Source organism: Artibeus jamaicensis, unplaced genomic scaffold, assembly GCF_021234435.1.
Source record: "Artibeus jamaicensis isolate MK-2021 breed Jamaican fruit bat unplaced genomic scaffold, CSHL_Jam_final scaffold_369, whole genome shotgun sequence".
Taxonomy (NCBI): domain Eukaryota; kingdom Metazoa; phylum Chordata; class Mammalia; order Chiroptera; family Phyllostomidae; genus Artibeus; species Artibeus jamaicensis.
Genome location: NW_026522042.1, coordinates 30,576,324 through 30,583,414, shown reverse-complemented (window position 1 = coordinate 30,583,414; position 7,091 = coordinate 30,576,324).

Here is a 7,091-nt window from a genome sequence, read left to right as displayed (position 1 = left end):
GAATTTGCTCAGGTTAAAGGTTTACTAATTCTTTTTGTAATGTGAAAATTTTACTGCCGTCACTTAAACCCATGCTACTGGAAATAATTCTGTGCCACATAGCAGGGGACGACTCATCCCAGCCTGCCTGCTGTCCTCTGCTGCCTATCTCCCACAGCTGGGACTCAAAGCATGCCCAAGGCAATACATCTGGGTCACAGACTCCCCTCCCTACATATGACTTTGAGTCAGGATAGTATGAAGCTAGGAAAATTTCTGGGCAAGTGGAGTGGAGAAACTCAGACAAGAAAATCAAACAAGGTCAAGCAATATGAACAATTTACAGTCAGCAAGACTTTATCTTCCCCAACCAAAGACACTCGAAGGAAAATGGTTTATACTTCTCCTCCCTTACCAGAGAATAAATAGCTTAAAGTGCACTGGTCAGAGAGATAAAGGGCAGAGACTCACTTAATGTCTTTTGTGCCAGCCAAACCCAAGGACAGATGAAGTCAGGGAACAAATAACAATGAAACATGCCCACAAACCTCATTAGAGTCAGACAGACCCAAGATTAAAAGTAAAGCAGCAAAACTGACCAGAGAGTAATCCTGAACTTCCCTATACACTCATTTTGATGCATCAGCGTATTAAAAACACACCTGGAAAGCTGGTGAATATTCTACCGAAACCCTTCCCTAAGATTCTCAACCACGAGAGAGAATTAAAAACCCTCACAACAAAGAATGCCAGCACAGGCCGTCTTTGGAGCACGCCCTTCCCCTTCTCAGGAGTGAACTTTTTACTTTCTTTCTCATAACCTCCAAGGGACCCTACAGCATTTGCAAACTAGGGGAGCAGCTGGCAGCAATAACTCATCCTGGGCTTACCTCCCAAACCTGCCTCCAAGGTCCTCTTTTCTCTCATTTTGCAGTGAGCTGACAGCAGCCCCACCTTGGCTCACCCCTTTTCTAAACCTTTCTAAGGAGCTGAAGCAGAGCAGCACCTTGACTCTCTCCTGTTGCTTCTTCTACCCTGAGTCCTTCCTTTGTCTCACTGTCCTCAGCTTTAATAAACATAGTCTCAAAATCACTTGGACTCATGCCATGAAATCTTTCCTACGTGAAGTCAAGAACCCACACACCACAGGCTGGCCTGCGGCAGATCTACTCTGAACCCTGTCCCTTTCCAGTGAAAACATCGCCCCCTCAACACCTTTTTCACATATGGTAGTTAGACAGTTGGATGTTGGCTCACTTCAATGCCCTACCTCTTCCAAGTCTTTGGTAGAGGTCAGGTAATCTGTCAGCCATATAAAATTGCTAAAAAAATCTTGTCACACAAACAGTGACATAGTCTACTGGTGGTGTCTGCCAAGCTGAGTTATGTACATATATATATTCACAGCCTGAATATGACTGATCACCCAAGAGTTGCAACTTCTTGGCCTTTACTCTTACATGTTACTCTCCAGCCTGTTGATCTGAATGTTTCACAAGCATAATCATCACAGAAATTATCCAGCTTTGTTCTAATTAAAAATATATATAACATAACTTTTGCATAATCATGACAGTAAATTGAACCAAAAAATGTCTGGCCACTAAATTCTCAAAGCACTTTTGCACCTGACATATAAACTACTCTGAACAATAATTTATTCTAAAGTATATATTTTACTGTGGCTTCTGTAATCATTGCTGGCTTTTAAAGTTCCATATTTTCCAAATAACATCTGAACTCTTATTCCTTGAGAAGGTAAATTAACAGTTCTCCAAGCTTATCACTATTTATAGATGCTAAATTGGGGGCAGAGGCTTTTTTTATGCTAACAAGTATTAAGAAACGACTCTGGCAAACATTTTTACATATGTTACTATAATTAATTTTAGAAATCTGTGTTTTTTATTATTACTTAGCAGCTCTTTGGCTTGATTCTTATATCCTTTTTTTTTCTGTAACAGGTTCTTTCTTTATGGGATTCCTCTGAGCATAAATAGTGATTTCTCCACACACAAATTTGCCAGAACCTCTCCATGAAGTGCTGAGGCTGTAAGACTCACAGACGATTAAGACTCATAGCCTGACTTCTTGCTGTGAGCCTGGTGTTGGCTCACCCAGACATGAGTCAGACACAACTCTGAAAAGTCCCCTCAGGCCGTGTCTTGGGAGACCTGGGGGATGCCCTGCCATGCATGTGTGAGAGAGTGAATGTGTGAGAGTGTGCATACGTGTGTGAATGTGTATAGATGTATGTGTGTATGCATGTTTGCATTATGTATCTGTAAGTGCATGTGAATGGGTGATTATATATGACGATGAGAGAGTAATATGAGAGTGTTTGTATGTGAAGGTGTATAAGAGTGTGTGGATGTGTGCAGATGTGACTGTGCATAAGAATGTGTGTGCGTGTGTGAGTGTGCATCTGTTTGTGTATGTGTGTGCTGGTGGGGATGTTCAGAGTTGAGAGAGCCACAAACAATTGATGAGAAATGATCTAAAAGTTTTTTCTTCACCCAGCAGTAAGGGTGACATAACTCAGTGAACAGGCCCCTTGGATGTCTAGAATTCAAAGCAGGAGATTAATGGCCTCTTGCAAAACTAGAGGCAGCCCAGATCCTTGGGTATGGTCAGGAAAGGCAGGGATTTTCCTGGAGTTGGGGTGAGGGTGGGAGGGAAGTAGAGACATCAAGGACCGAAACTGGGAAACCAGAAGTTAGACCAGAACAGAATCTCTAGTAGGCAGCATAGGATCTGTCTATGTTGATAGTTTGGCTGGGTAGCATCTTCAGAACTCGGAAGATGCTAATCCATTATCATTTAGCATCCACTGGGATAACAAGAGATCTTATTTCAAACTGATTCTCATTTTCAGAAAATCTTTCTGCATTCTTGGTTCTCCGAACATTTTCAGGAATGTATCTGAGCCAAGTTCTTCTATTCACTGCACAGAGAACTCAGAGGCCTTTTCCAATTTGAATGCTTTTATCCCTTAATTCTGGAAAATTCTCAATATCTCTTTTGTATATAATTCCTCCCACGCTTATTTTCTTTTACTGACTCCTTTCATCATCTATTGGACTCCATGAATTGATCCTCCAGGTCTTAAGTTTTTTTCTCCATGTTTCGTCTCTATCGTTATTGTCTTGTCTAGGAGATTTTTTTCTATTTTAATCTTCCAACCCTTCACTGGGGGTTTTCCTTCTTTAGTTTCATCAATTATCTTTTATTTCAACAGCTGTTTCTTATTCTCTATTTGCCCCATTTTTTAAATAAAACTCTTTTTTTTACTCAGCAAGAGCAATGACTGAGTCTTGAATCCCTGAGAATACAAACAGTGGGGTTTTTTTCCACCAAAAATAGTGTCTTTGTCCCCTATATTAGCTCTGTTTACTTTGGTTTATTTCTCTTTCTGTTCATATAGTTAATCTCTCTAGTCACTAGCAGGGCTTTCCCCATCAACTGGTTATTCTCAGCAAAGAGCAAAGCTGCCTGTAAGCTCAGTATGTGTAGATGGAACTAGTTCACTTTGCTGGGTTGGAAATGGTCGGACGCAACCATGCTTGAGGGCCCTGAAATGCAAGAAGGCAGTGTGTCGATTGAGAAGCCAGTTACCACAACTAGCTACTTGAGTTCTCTGACGACCTTTCATTCAATGTCTTCAGAAAATAATTCTACTTTAGGGAAGGGAGGTGGATGGAGTTATGGGGATTGTTTGTGTTTGCTGTTGTTATTGTTGTTTTCGCTGGGAAATAAACCCCTGGTGATTGGATAATCCCCTCTTTGGGAAGACGAAGAACTAGCTGGTCATTTAAAAAAATATATAGCATACCCTGCAACCATGTCAAAATCCCTTACAGTAATGAATGAAGGACTTGAATTAGATATTTCTGATAAATCCACAAAACCAGTGGAATTCAAACACGTACTGAGAACTGGCCTGGCCTTCTCAGGTTATGATGATGTTGAAACTGCTGTGACATCCCCGATGAGTGCAAAACGACAGTGCCTTCTGGCATGTTAAGGTTGAACCCAAATGAAAAAGAACTCTTCAATCTTATAAAAATAAGAGTATGGTCTGTCCTCAAATGCACATTTCTACTATTCATGGCTTTCCCTGGCTTCTTAACTCAGCTCCTCAAACTGTGAATGAACCCTGATAGTTTTGTTTCCTAGTGTGCAATCTTAAAAGGAGACTGCCTTACTAATCACCAGGGATAAGTTCCAATTTTAAAGACAAAGAAGCTGAAGCCTAAAAAATTTTGGAGTGCAATATCAAAGGTCATACAACTAGCTGGTGAGATGATAAAATATGGGGCATGGGATTGGAGTAAGAGGGTCTGGGGCAGGCTCTAGTTTTGCTGGTTCAGACTGGCCGACATACTGGCTAGGATATGTTTCTGGTGGGTTCATATGAGAATACGAGTTCTTGTAGCAAAAATGTTGGGCATTCTAAATTCTAGCAAATCCTATAAGATATCAAAATTATCTGAGAAATGTAAGCTTAGTGTCTGGTTGGCAGAGAAGACACCCCTGACCACATTTGCCTAAATCCATTCTAGCCATTATTGTCTGAATGTTTAGGTAAGTTTTTTGGAAAGCCAAATGGTTTTCCTGCATCCCATGAGGCTCTCAGAACCAGTTGAGAAGGGTCTAAAGAGGGTCAGAGATTTGAATAATTATTAGGTTTTAAGATTCCTAACAGGCCTTGGAATTATCCGTTCTAATGCCTTCATTTTATGGGTAAAGAACAGAATGTGTAAGTAGCTTAACCAAATTAACATAGTAAGTTAAATGGCAGAGGCCACAAGAGCCATGCACTGGGGCCTCCCAGTCCAGTATTTTTCTGATCACTATGTCACATGACCAGCAGAACCACACCCACAAACCAGTCTTGTGGGTTTCAAACTGTGAGAAATGAGATGAGTGAACCAGCAAACACTCACTGACACACTCCCCAAGACTGTTTAGTCCAGATGCACGTGGACCATTAAAAGAAATAGAATCATGAATGGCCAGGATATCTCTGTGTGATTAACATGCTTATAAAGAAAATATATGGCTATACCCTAACTAACAATTTTTAACGTAATTCTGTAGTAATAAGCCTCTACAAGTGCTTCTTAAGATCTTTAAAGATGGAAATTTCCTCAAATAGCTGCTTTGAGAAATTATGCTCATACCATTTTCTCAGAAATACCTACTGCAGATTCCAAAGCTTTACGTATACTTTAAAAATTATTTCTATACAGTTTTTAAGTTTCTTCAATTTGTTTTGCAGTGATATTAAGCAAGGAAACAAAAGACGATGCTTCCAGGCTTTAGTTTACTTTGGGTACAACATCTTTTCTTTGGGTGTTTTAATGGGACCATAGAGTGTACATTTACATGGGCATTTGTTCCACTCATAAATGTTTGAAACTTTGTTGGCTTTTAATAAGTGCTCCTCGGGATACAGAATGTCAATGGTAAATACTGGCTTATCAGACCAACTGGCACAAATCAGTTCCTGTTTCCAGTGACCTGGCATCTTCCCATTGTGTTGTTTTGACACAGGGGCGGAGGGGGGGGGGGAGGTTGGACAGGACAGTATCACCTGAATGTCATGGAATTAAAAGCTGTTCATCAAAAAAGAAAAAGGACTCATGGACATGGACAAGAGTGTGTGATCGCCTGGGGGAGGGAGGCATAGGGGGACAAAATGTAATGGAAAAAATATAATAAAGATTAAGTAAAAAAATAAAAACAACAAAAGGTAAAATAAAATAAAAGCTGCTCATGATAATGGATCTTTAACTGTCCTATGTAATTTATTTCTGTCCAGCATTCTAGGAAGTAACTAGATATTGACAAACTATGAGATGGAAATTTCAAGATCTAAGAAAAGAACTTGGAGAATAACAAGGTTTGTGGTTACCGGTGGGGGTCCAGACCATCCAGATGTGATTCCTGAGGCCAGTAGAGGCCTGCATCCCCCTAAAAAACAGTGAACACCCCCTAGGGATTGCCCCAGCCCCAGCATTCCATGTTGCTATGTAGCAAACAAAAATGTATTTTCTGTGGAGTGTGGTTCAGGAACCAGCCACTTAAAACTCCCTCTCTGGCTCTAGCTGCAGAGTTCTTAACTGAAAACTACAGAGTTCTTTACCAATGTGCGATGTATTTCAGATCGCACAAAAGTTGAAAATTCTACATGCCTTGGTGCGAAGTGCACTGAAAATCTTTTGAAAACATTCATGTCAACCTCAGAATTCCTATGGCCTAGAGTCATATTTATCATGAATTATGATGTTGATATTGAATTTATAAATACCAGATGTGTGAATACGCACGTCCAGTTACATAATACAAATGGATAATCTTATTTAGATAAGTAAGTTTAATTAAAAAAACTTCATGCATGACCCATGGACATTCATATCAGCACTTTGAAATTGATATGATGACTCATTTTTGTGGCACAAGCAGCGTGAGCAGGAAATGTCTATAATAAACCCAATTCCTCCTTGACCAAGGCCCCACTGACAGACAGCCTGTCTCTGTCGTCCTTAGAGTTGATCATGTGACAGCTGACTTACTAAATGCAGGATATAACTTGTAGACAAAGCTCACTCCCTGGGGACTGGGCACCTGGCCCTCCTCTCGGGGTCGCATAACTGTGGTCACCTCTGCTCTCAGCAAGGACACTCAAAGAGACATTCTGGCCCCTGGCCTCCTGCCCCCTCATAATTCCAGAAGCTTCAGGAATGCCAGTACTATGCCAAAAGCTTCCCTGGAAAAACACACGTTAAACCAAAGCGAGCTGCTATGTGGGCAATGACCTGATTCACCTTAATGACAAAGGCAAAGTCAGGCAGGGGCGGGTGTTGAAAACAGAGAGCGATGGCCTCCCTTCTTTCTCTGCATCTTCTAAGTCTCCCTGGACTCTAATTTAGCTTTAGTCGTAGAGTTCTGTTTTAAAGAAGGAAATGGAGTCTAAAATGAAAAGCGTTGTTTACTTTAACATCAGTACAGAAAACTTTCGGGCACGAGCTTCTGGTCATTAGGAAGGAGGTGTGTGTTTTTAGGTGAAGAAATGAGTACAATTCTGAGCACAGATTTCTGAACCTCAC